Here is a 12,261-nt window from a genome sequence, read left to right on the forward strand (position 1 = left end):
TAGGCACTGGAACTGTGACTTCAGCATCCCAAACACATGCTCTATAATATTCCTTGTTTGAATGTGTACCTCATTATAGCATTCTTCATTTGGTGTGTGTGCATTTCTGATAGGCATCATCAGCCACTGTTCAAATGCATAACCTGCATCTCCCAGTAAATGGCCCTGTGGGATATCCTCCCTAGAAAACATTTGATAGAGTTGAGAGTTGTACCAGGTATGTGAATTGTGGTAACTGCCTAGGTTGCTAGCACACACATTCAGGATAATTCCCTTAGCGTTGCAGTGGAGTGGAGGCCCTTTCTGTTTATGTACACTGTTACCTAGGTGGTGCTTTGATCTCAACGTGCATGCAGTCAGTGGCAGCCAAGACTTCAGGGTAGTATGCTGCAAGGTAGAACTCCTGCATAGTTGTGGATCTGTCCTCTGGTGTATGGGGAATATATATGTAGTCACTGGCATGTTGTAGCATATTATTCAGGAATTGATGTAGTATCCTGGATGCTGATGCCTGTGTCACCCACAGTATATCCCCTGTTGGTCTCTGGAAGCTTCCTGTAGCTAATATTCTAAGTGCCACACATATCTTTGTCTTCACCAGTATTAGTTCCCCTCAGCTTGCCTCTGCTGTCAGTTGAGGAAGACAAGAGTTTGCAGACTTCCTGGAGTGTGCCTCTATCCACCCTGTAGTGATCTAAAATTTCCATATCATTCAGACCATGGAATGTTAAATGGGGTCTAAACACCCTTCTCTTTCCTGGTCAAGGTCTAGTAGCAGTAACAGCAACATAGACTTGAGCCTGTTGCACATATACATGTATAAGAGCAACTGTAGCCCCTAACATTGTTTCTGTGTTGAGAAGCTTCCATGGCTCTATTTAAATAGGTTTTGGAATTCGTAAGGAAAACATACAGTGAGTGTACATGATTGCTTTATAGCTTGTTGAATAGCTCCTCCTTCTTGGATTGGTTAATTAGCATACAATTCAGCTGTTTATACTTTAATTAGCATGCCACAATGTTTACCATGTTGTGTGGCTCTCCCTGGTGTGCAGACCCACTTGTGTGCTACCGTGTAGGCTTCATTGAATCCTCTCCTATATTTTTAAGTGTTCTTCCTAAACTCCTATATCTCGGTTTGCTTGATTTATATTTTTTATTTAAAATATTAAAACACACAGTACATTTATTGTAAAGACGTAAATTTACATTCTTGATAATCTTGATAAAATTAAAAACTCCGTAGTATTCTGATGTACAAATCCAAGTCAACATATCCATAGTTTTTACACCTGAGACATTCTTGCTTTAGAAATATGATATAATGGTCTGGTAGTTGAGGAAGCAAATTATATAAAATTATTTATCTGCACCTGAAAAGATGTATAAAAATTTTTATTCAGCAAGAATGTGATACTTCAAGAAATGTGTAGCAATCAGGTTTATATATTTTGGGAATAGTAAAGACTGAAAGACTGAAATAGGTTAGACTAGACCTTGATGCTCTTTTATAATCTCTGTGGTATCGGAGATTAAGATGGGGTAAGCAGCTGTTGCTATTTTCATTGGATGACTGACTCCATTTTAAAATAAGTTAATTCGATCTTCTAATGACAGTTGTAAAAATGGTGCCAAAAAGAAGTGGAACAGTGGATATCCCTGAGTATGAGATAGATGGTTAAAATAATGTCAAGTATCTATGACTGTGAAACACAACAACCCAGTACTTTGATAAACAACAAGTAAGGAAACAAGATTTAGTACTTGAAGGAGGGGTTTGGGAAACTGGATGATGGTACGTATTTTCTGAATCTTTTGAAGTTGTATTTGTATATTTTTGACTATTTGTATGAAATACTTTTAAGCACATATTGTTGTAGTAGCATTTGACAACTCACAAATAGCTTTTGCTGTTTAGCAGTTCTAACTTAAAAAATAGTTACATTTTACCAGTGCTGACTTTTCAGTTCTGCAAGATTTTTAGGACTCCATTTCCTAAAAGCATGCCATGCAATGTAGCATTGTAACAACACAATTCTAGTTCTATTTCTTGATGATTTATATAAAACAGATTAGTCATTTTACAATCATACAAATAAATAGATCTGTTTTATATCTGCTGTGTGATTCAGAGAACAGCTACATTCATAATGAAGCATTAAATAGATCCTTGTACTTCCCTACTTTTGTGAGTGAAGTCAAAATATTGCACTTTTGATAATTCTTAATCAGAAAAAGTCAGTGGGTTACCTATTACTGCCAGGACAACTCTTCAGCTGAACTTTCAATCATTTCAGCTAGTCTGTAATAGCTATTGTTCCTCCTTGGCCTTTAAATTACACATCAGAAACATTGCATACTGTCTCAGAGATCAAATGCTGGTAGTGTCATGTCATAGATTTGCTCTCCTTTCAATAAATCTCTTGGTAAAAAAAAAAAAAACTTACCAAATGTTAGTCCAGTAGTGTTAGTCCTCTTTACATCTAACCTTAAATCTTTAGCAGCTAATACAAAATTCAGGGAAAAAAACACATTAGGTCAACTAAAACAGAAAAACATGTATGTGACTTTAGGATACGTGAAACAAATCTTAGCTCTGCTGCATACTCTATAGACTATAAAATTTAATTTCATAAAGTCTTACAATTATTCTGGGTATAAATTCTAATAAACCTCCTGTATCTGCACCATACCTTTTCTCCCCATCCAGCTAAACTACAACACAATCACCAATACTAAGCTGTACAATTTCTTTAACAGAAGTAGAGTTTGCATATATGTGCCAGGCTTCGTTAATTGTAACACCTAAGATTATATAACTTGACTCACCATTGACTCACCATAGTTATCATACTAGAATCTATAGTAGGTTATAAAGCAGTTACTTTGTATATAAGATTCTCCACTGTATACATATACATATGTTAAAATAACAAAAAAGCAAGCAGGCTGTAAGTACTCCAAACCACACTATTTATTGTGTGTGCTTTCATCAGAGTCAGTGCTCCAACTTCATCAGACAAAAGAAAAGACAACAATTAACCACTTAATATACTTGCAAGTGGATGCAATTAAACCAATCATAAATTAACCATCAGTAAATTACATTCACTAATTCATGTAGGGTTATAAAAACATAAAAATTCTATTGTGGCAACAGTAAACAATTCATCAAATACAAGATATCTTCTCCATTTACAATATGTATACGTAAAACCATATACAAAACATATCAGAAACCTATACATAAATACATGTATATAATAAAAATATATACGTTAAAGATTAAAAATTAACAAGGTGTAATACCCTTTCAGCTAAAATACTGGGGGAGCTAAACACATAGTTGATACAAGTGTGGGTAATTATAAAGTAAAAATTAAAACTTGAATGATTTTTACTTAATTATTCCTACATTTAAAAATGCAACTTATGTACATGAAAAAATATATATAAATATATATATAATATCTATATATATATATATATATATATATATATATATATATATGTGTGTGTGTATGTGTGTGTGTGTGTGTGTGTGTGTGTGTGTGTGTGTGTGTGTGTGTGTGTGTGTGTGTGTGTGTGTGTGTGTGTGTGTGTGTGTGTGTGTGTGTGTGTGTGTGTATAAAAGACCAAAAAACACGGTCCAGTAGACAAGTATATATAAATGCAACCTTATGGTAAATATGACAATGACTGTAGGTAGGCAAACAAAGACCAGTGTGACACTTACTGTAGAAAGGCATACAAAATATACTTAAACATTTAGTTAGAAAAACTGAAGTGCTGGTGCACAAGCTATAGGCACTACCTAGCAAGTGCTTTAAGCTTTAAAAGGCATTTGATTGATACATATTCATTAAGGCCAGAGGGTATGTGGGCCAATGTGCGAACTTGCCACATAAGCTCACATTCCTCAAGTTTAAGTTCCCATGGACCTCCTCGTATATTATGTTCTAACTGTTGTATTACTGCAAACACAAACTTGTGAGTGGAGTAATCTAAAATGTGTTTTGCCAACGCATTTGTAGTAATCTGTTTGTGTATGCTGTACAGGTGTTTGTATATCCTTTGTTTTATTTTTCTTTCAGTTTTGCCAATGTAGTACGATGTGCACCCCTCACATTAGGCTACATAGACTACCCCTTTGGTGTCACAGTTAAATTTGCCTTCTATATTGTATGTTCTATCCATAATACAAAGTTTGTTGCCCGTCTTAATAAATGTACACTGAGGAGAACTACTACATTTTGCCATACCAAAACTACCCTTACATATTTTCTCTGTTTTTCTAACAGGCATTTCATATTGGGTCCCCTCCTATACATAAATCGTGGGGCTGCTTCCAATATTTTATTAAGACCATTGTCTTCCAAAATTATGGTCCGATTCTTAAGAAGAATGTCCCTAATGTTTTTGGAATTTGTAGAATAGGTAACAAGAAATCTTGTGCCTGTATCAAGTGTTGGGTTCACCCTCTTTTGAATTGGCTGTTCAAAAGATTATTATGTATTGCTTCATAGCCTTTGTGTACAATAGGTCTAAAATACCCTGACAGCCCTTTAGTGTTTACCTCATGGAAGATGTGTTCAAGAAAACTTAGTGGGTACCCTCTCCTGAGGAATATAGATTTTAACAAATCGCATTCTATCATATAATCATTGTCACTCGAAACCATCCTAACAGCCCTAACTACCTGTCCCTTGACAACCGCCTTCTTCTAATGGTAAGGATGGCTGCTTGAAAAATGTAAAAAAAGCATTTGAGTAAGTGGGTTTACGATAGATGGTGGTCACATATCTACTATTCGCCCTATCTTGAAACAGGTATACATCCAAAAAATTAATGGAATCTATGCCCACTTGGAATGTAAATTCCATAAACTCTGTTAAAGTGGTGATATCTGCAATAAAGGACTCTATACGGGTAGCCTCACTTTTGCAAATGAAACACGTCATCCTGGTATCTTGTATACAAACCCACGTAATCTTTGAACATTGTGTTGTTAAAAAAAAAAAACTCTCTCTCTCAATAGGCCATCACACAGTTGTTGAAACTGCTACCACAGGGTGAACTCATTATGATACCTGTTTTCTGAAGAAAAAAATTGCCCATTATACAATGACCCCCCCATTAATATTCCAAAAATTGGTCAGCATGCACGTTGTAAATCAGACTTATATTAATGGAAAAAGGTCCGGTCACCTGGACTTTTTCCATTAGTATAAGTCCTTATTTTATTTTATTTTTTTACAGCAACGGGGAACGCAAGAGCTCTGTTGCTTTTTAGAAACTGTCTCACTATGCTAAAGGAGTTTAACATAGCGAGGCAGCTTTAAAAAAAGCAATGGAGAAAGGAACATCTCCGTTGCTTTTTTTAATGCTGTCTCGCTATGTAAAACTCCTTTAACATAGCGAGACAGTTTCTAAAAAGTAACAGAGATCTTGATTTCTCCGTTGCTTCCACCCACAGCTCTGATGTACTGCATAAGCATATGCATGCGCAGTACATCAGAACTGCTGCAGAATACCAGACAGCTGCGGAAGGGCAGGATGGAGGCATTATACAATGCCATTATTTAAGAAAAGTTTTTTTTTTCTTAAATAATGTCATTGAATAATAGCAATAACCAACTTCTGGGTGTGGGTAATGCTGGATTTACCCACGGTTGTCTTTGTTTGGCCATTTGGGTTTCACCCTCGTGACCAAACCTCACCAACCATGGGTAAATCCAGCATTACCCACACCCAGGCATGGGTTATTGCTTAATTAAGCCATAGGAAATTGTTAGACAAGACTATGTCTAGAAGGGTTTCAATGACATAAATTTCTCCACCATCCATACCTTTCATGAGCAAAAATTCTCTAACCCACTCAATACCTAACTCTTGTGGCATCACTGTGTAGAGATCTTTAATATCTACTGTGAGGAAGATGAAATTCTCATTAAATTCTAAGATGTTGATCTTCTCGAGGAAACTCCATGAGTCATGGCAGATCTGTGGTTCAGTTTTTATATAAGGTTTTAATCTATTGTCCACAAATTAAGCACTTGCATATGTAATAGACCCCCTCCCATCCACTATGGGTCTGAATGGGAGGTTATTCAGGTCCTTATGGATTTTAGGAGAACCAAAAAGCAGTGGTATAATATGTGCTGGCATTGTCAAATACTGAAGTGTATCAATGTTTATGCTCCCTACTAGAAATAAATCATTAACAATGCTGTTAATCCTCCTATAAGTGCCATTGACTTTATTAAGGCTGACATGCTCATAAACGTCACTGTTTAAATAAACTTCCATTCGATTTATATATTCGGTTTGGTCCATAAAGACCAGACCTCTGCACTTGTCAGGCTTCATGACTCTGATGTTACATAAATTTAACAAGTTAATGAATTATAACTCATCAGAAGAAATATTCTTTTTAACATTCATGCTGTTCGAATTGTTAGATAACATAGGTCCATCTCACAAACTTTTTCTAAGATAGCCAAAGACCCTTGAAGGGGAAGGTTAAATAAGCTAGACACTCAAGTTATTAGTGAGTGAAGAATTAACACCCATAAGACATGTCACGTTAAGTTTGCAACAAATGATAAATAAATAAAATAAATAAATAAAATAAATAAATAAATAATTTCAAATCAGTTATAGTTTTGACTAAATTGGCCCTTCTGTCAGGTACAAAAGAGAGCCCCTTGGCAAACACATTTACCATGTCATTATTAATGTCAAGAGAAGTAAAATTAAAGATTTTAGAATCTCCTTCCAGACTTACAAGGATTTTTAAATTGTCCTGATGCATCTCTTTCACTGATTCTGGCATCAACTCTGGTGTCCCTGTTTCCTGCTGTTCTGCCATTGATTGTGTTGGTTCCCCTAATGCTCCTGGAAACCCTGTTCGCATTGTTGTTGTTGTTATTTGCAGCCTCTCTTTTTTGGGGTTATTAGTTTGCTGCTGATTATTCCTAATCCGCTCACTGCGCCGTACTGAAAGTGTTTGTTTGTCCGGTTCAACATTCTCTATGCTGGCAGCAGAATTTAAATTGTCCAGTCATCGAGTGGGCGTTGCTCAAGTTAATCATGAGCATTCACCATAGGTTTAGAGATTTGCTGGGGCTGGGGATAAGCCAAACCCTTTGAATAATCATTAATGTCTCTTACAATTTTCTTCTTTTTAGTCTCAATGGCTTTTGCCAGACTGGAATCTATACTTGAGAAAATCCTGCCATAATCAAATCTGTACCTTGGATGCAATTAAACCAATCACAAATTAACCATCAGTAAATTACAATAAAAAACACGAACCAAAAAGAACATCAGTAAATTACATTCACTAATTCATGTAGGGTTATAAAAACATCTAACTCCATTGTGGCTACAGTAAACAAATCAACTAATACAAGATATCTTCTCCATTTACATTATATATACTTAAAACCATATACAAAACATATCAGAAACCTATACATAAATACATGTATATAATAAAAATATATACGTTAAAGATTAAAAATGAACAAGGTGTAATACCCTTTCAGCTAAAATACTGGGGGAGCTAAACACATAGTTGATATAAGTGTGGGTAATTATAAAATAAAAATTAAATAATAGAATAAGCTGTATTCTGTTTTACTTAATGATGTTGGTCATGGCTGAAAAATGAAACAAGACCGGTTCATTTACCTTATTACCAATGTTAAATAAATAAATATAAATGAATAAAACAATTTAAAGCTAAGACATTGGTGTCTCATACTACAGGTATATGGCACTAAAGGTAATTACTGAAACTGGTCTTGTCTATGAAGAAATTTCAAGGATCTCTTCACCTATCAGTGCCACAACAGTCAAGCCAGTGTTCCCCAAGACATGAAGGTAATAATGATGAAACATCCTGGCTCCAAGTTATAAACAAGATAATCATAGAAATAGTCCATAATGAAAGAAGCACAGTAAGAATCTGGGATCATCATTTTCTTTAACAGATGATGTAACATCTCAAGAGTAATAGTTATAACTCACATGTCATGTGGCAGCCAGAGATCTCCCTAAAAAGGTATTCTACAACTTATCAAATGGTTTGGGATCATCTCAAATATATTAACACCAAACTGGAACATTTGAAAGTATATATTCATGGTCACGGTGGGCTGCCATCTAAATATGACGATATCCATCAAAAGTCTATGATACTAGATAATGCGTGCAATGAGCCTCAGAGAAGTAGGAATCATTACCTTTACAATATGCACACTCAAAAGGTGAATTTTAGAAATTAACAGACCAATAGAAAGCCATTTTCATCCAAACTGGCAGACTGAAAATTATGGTCAAGGAGGTAAAAATATGCGAACCTTGGGGACATTGCAACAGTGGAGAACAGCAATATGGTTACTAACAATGCATACAGAAAATCTATGCCTTCTTTTTTAGCTCTGTCAGATGAACAACCGATATCTTTATATAGAGTACAAGGAATCTGCACTAGAATCCAACAAGACAGCCCAGTAATTACAAAACATACTGTCATCAAAGAATGAAGAAGCCTTACTTTCTACAACTTAAATATATATATGAAATGTGTTTGTGTGTGTGTGTGTGTGTGTGTGTGTGTGTGTGTGTGTGTGTGTGTATGTGTGTTTGTGTTTGTGCGTGTGTGCACCCGTGTCTGTGTGTGCGCGTGCGTGTGTATGTGTGAGTGTATAAATATATATATATATATATATATATATATATATATATATCTATATATATATATATTCTATATCTATTTATATTTTTTTATAAATATATATGTGTGTGTGTGTATATATTTATATACATATATATATATATATATATATATATATATATATATATATATATATATACATATATATTATATTTATATACATTTTATATATATATATATATATATATATATATATATATATACATATATATATTATCTATATCGTTTCATCAAATCCTCATTTAATTGAAACTGAAATTAATGAAAACAATTCAGTGAAAACACTTTTTGCTGAAAACTCATTTGTCGCATCACAATTCAAAGAAAACTACAGAAGTGTATAGATATTATGTGATAGTGTACTTTTGTGATTAGAGAAATGCATTTGGAAGATTATCCGTGGGATTCAATAAACTCCATGCAAGCTTCATGCAAAGCATACATGGAGTTTACAAGTGTGTGTGGTGATGCACAGCGTTAAGTACATATTCATGCCACGCACCACATTTAAACATAATCAAGTATGGTTTCATGGCTAGTGACAGTATTGCCAGCCAGAAAACGATGTCAAACAACACGGTTAGCAAAGCTGGTTACCTCAGAGCAAAGTAGGTTAGCAGGAGTGCACAGAATGCCACAATGATTCCCAGGGCTTATCATATAAGGTATGTATATGTTCCAAACAGCACAGGACAGTACATTGTGAAATCCCATTCCAGGCATTCTGTACAGAAGTTGTGTAAATGATCTGTAAGGGTATATGGATTACCATGTAATATAAACACTCAGGGGAAGTGTATGTATTGAATAGGGACACACAGATGAATTGTAGGAATAAACACATGGAAAGGGAACAGGTGAAACAACCTAATGTACAGCAGATAAGAACATGTCAATGGAAGACAGTTGTAGCAGGAACACCAATCACATATCAGTGTAGTACAGTATGAGTGCCCAGTGAAAATGGGTATTATGTGACTGTTACACAAGGTGATATAACAATGGGGAAGATGTGTTTGTGAGATAAGCATCCTTACATGAAAAATGCAGAGGACATCTATCATGGATGTTATATACAACTGGGCTAGGGTGCATATTGTGAAGCTGTGTAAACCATACCTCTCAACCTCTTAGAGCAAGAATTCTGGACAAAGCCATAAATAAAAGTGGGGCTAAGGCTCAAAAATAGGGACATTTTTTAAATACTGCCCTTACAAATGTTTTGAATTTTCTGAAGGGTATGAAATCGATAACTCAAATGTCATTATGTTCAAACTTCAGTCTTTAATGATTTTCCACTTAATTGTCAGAAAAAACATAATTTTATGAAAAGCAGGCAAAAAATATGAGGCAAAAATCTGGACATTCTGCAAAAATCTGTACAGTTGAGAGGTATGGTGCAAACTGATTTGCCTGAATATGAGTGCAATGTCAGCAGTGGGACACAGGTACAGATTCATGGACAACAGTAAACGAAGCATGAACAATCATGGGCAATATCAGAATCGACATTGATAAAGGCCTTTTGGCCAAAACAGGTCTGTATTAAGACTTAATAAATTATTTGGATTCTCCGTGTAGTGCTGGCTGTTTTTGGATTTGTGCAATATCAGAATAATACCGCCAGTAATCTCTGACATAACATATGTGATTCTGAGTGATTAGAGATGGTTCTGCACAAACACACTTGTACAACTATTATTGTACGTTCACACTCTATGAGGGTAATCACACACTCTCCTGACACTGTAACATCTGCTAGAGGTGTTAGGAGGGACGCTGCTTTACCTGTATGCAACGTTATGATCAATACAGGTTATTCATTTATTTATTTATTTTTATTTAACATTTGTTTACTGGGATATATATGGCACAATCCACACCATCATGAATGCAACCCATGCCATGAATGTTATCAAACAGCTATGTATGTACTGAGTGCATCATTAAAACAGGTATCACACATGCATCTGGTGTACCACCTCGATGGGTGTTCCATATCATCAGACAGTAATGTTAACACAACAAAAAGAATACTTAGGTATGACTAATAAGATGTGTGATAGCTCATTGTGGCAAAGGTAGTACACTTCAGTTACACATCACTGGAAGATGTGTAGGGAGGTACATGAAGAAGGGTGCATTGTACTCAGTTGTTGGTGTGATGAAGGCTGTAAACTATGGAGGAATCATGGCCTTTGATGTGGATGTCCTTCACATATTCCATAGTTCTGTTACATGCAAGGGAGTAGTCAGCATTGTGGGCACATGCTGGTGGATGTACCATATACCTTTTAGCCAATAACAGAGATCACACACCACTTGATCTGCTGAGTCTATATTACAATCGTGAAAGCTGACTTTCACAAATACAAGTTCATCGACAGATAAATGTTGATGTACTAAAGCAGCGAAGTACAGAAAAAGAGAATTTCAGAATGCCAAACGTGTTTTCTAGGCCAGCAGGGTGATCATGGGGACGAGGAAATAAAGTAAAAAAGAACAGGTCCCTGCACGTATAGTAGCTGCACGGCTCCAAAACAAAATCACAACCGAAAAAATAGTAGAGCCAGCAAACAGTGACTGAAATAAAGATATTTATTGGGGGGACATAATAAAATAGAGCAAGCAGACTGGTTTCAGCTGTCAAGCCTTCTTCAATGCATAAAATTAACAAAGCATGCAAGCTCATATTTATAGTATAGCCCCACCTGAAGTTACCTGAGGTAAATTGCACCATTCATTAAAAATATTCATTCAGCCCTGGAGAAAACAAGGCACCCAATTTGATAATCCATTTTTTCTCCATATTATTTAATAACTGATGCCATCCTGATTTGTTATTTCTGTTTCCCTGTATCCTATCAATAACTGTAAATCTAAATGTGGCTTTTGGATGTTTTAGTGCATGTTTGTATAGAGCACGTGTTTTTTTTAGTTCTAATATCACTGAGATGTTCTGATATCCTGAATTTAACACATCTGGATGTTTGTTCCACATAGAAGGCTGAACAGTTGCAGGAAGCCATGTAAATAACCCATTCATACTGACAACTGGCAAAAAAATGAACAGAGAAAACTTGTCCAATATTTTTACTAGTAAATTCTTTAGTCTTTGACATGTTTTTGTAGTGGGTGCAACGTCTGCATGGAAAACATTCCTGCAAGGGCCCACTTTCCAGAGTTATTTGTTTAGGGCTATTATCAAATCTATTCCCTTGTTTATAATGATTCAAAAATGAACCAATGTTTTTACCTCTCCTGAAAGAAAAGTGGCATGTATTGTCTACCAGTGAACTAAGCGTGGTATCAGTCAATAGAATATTCCAATGTCTGCAGACACTATTGATGTGGACATCCATGTTCCTGCCATAAGTGGTTACTAATCTTATTTGGGTATTGTTACTTTGGTTTTTGTCCCTGTATTGGAGTAGACTATCCCTATCCTGATTAGCAGCCCAGCATCTGCCTTGAGTGATGTCCCCTTTCTTCTACCCCTATCATTAAATCTTTTAGCT

The sequence above is a fragment of the Protopterus annectens genome, chromosome 4.part1, assembly GCF_019279795.1.
Source record: "Protopterus annectens isolate FY-2018-M chromosome 4.part1, PAN1.0, whole genome shotgun sequence".
In the NCBI taxonomy this organism is placed as follows: Eukaryota; Metazoa; Chordata; order Ceratodontiformes; family Protopteridae; genus Protopterus; species Protopterus annectens.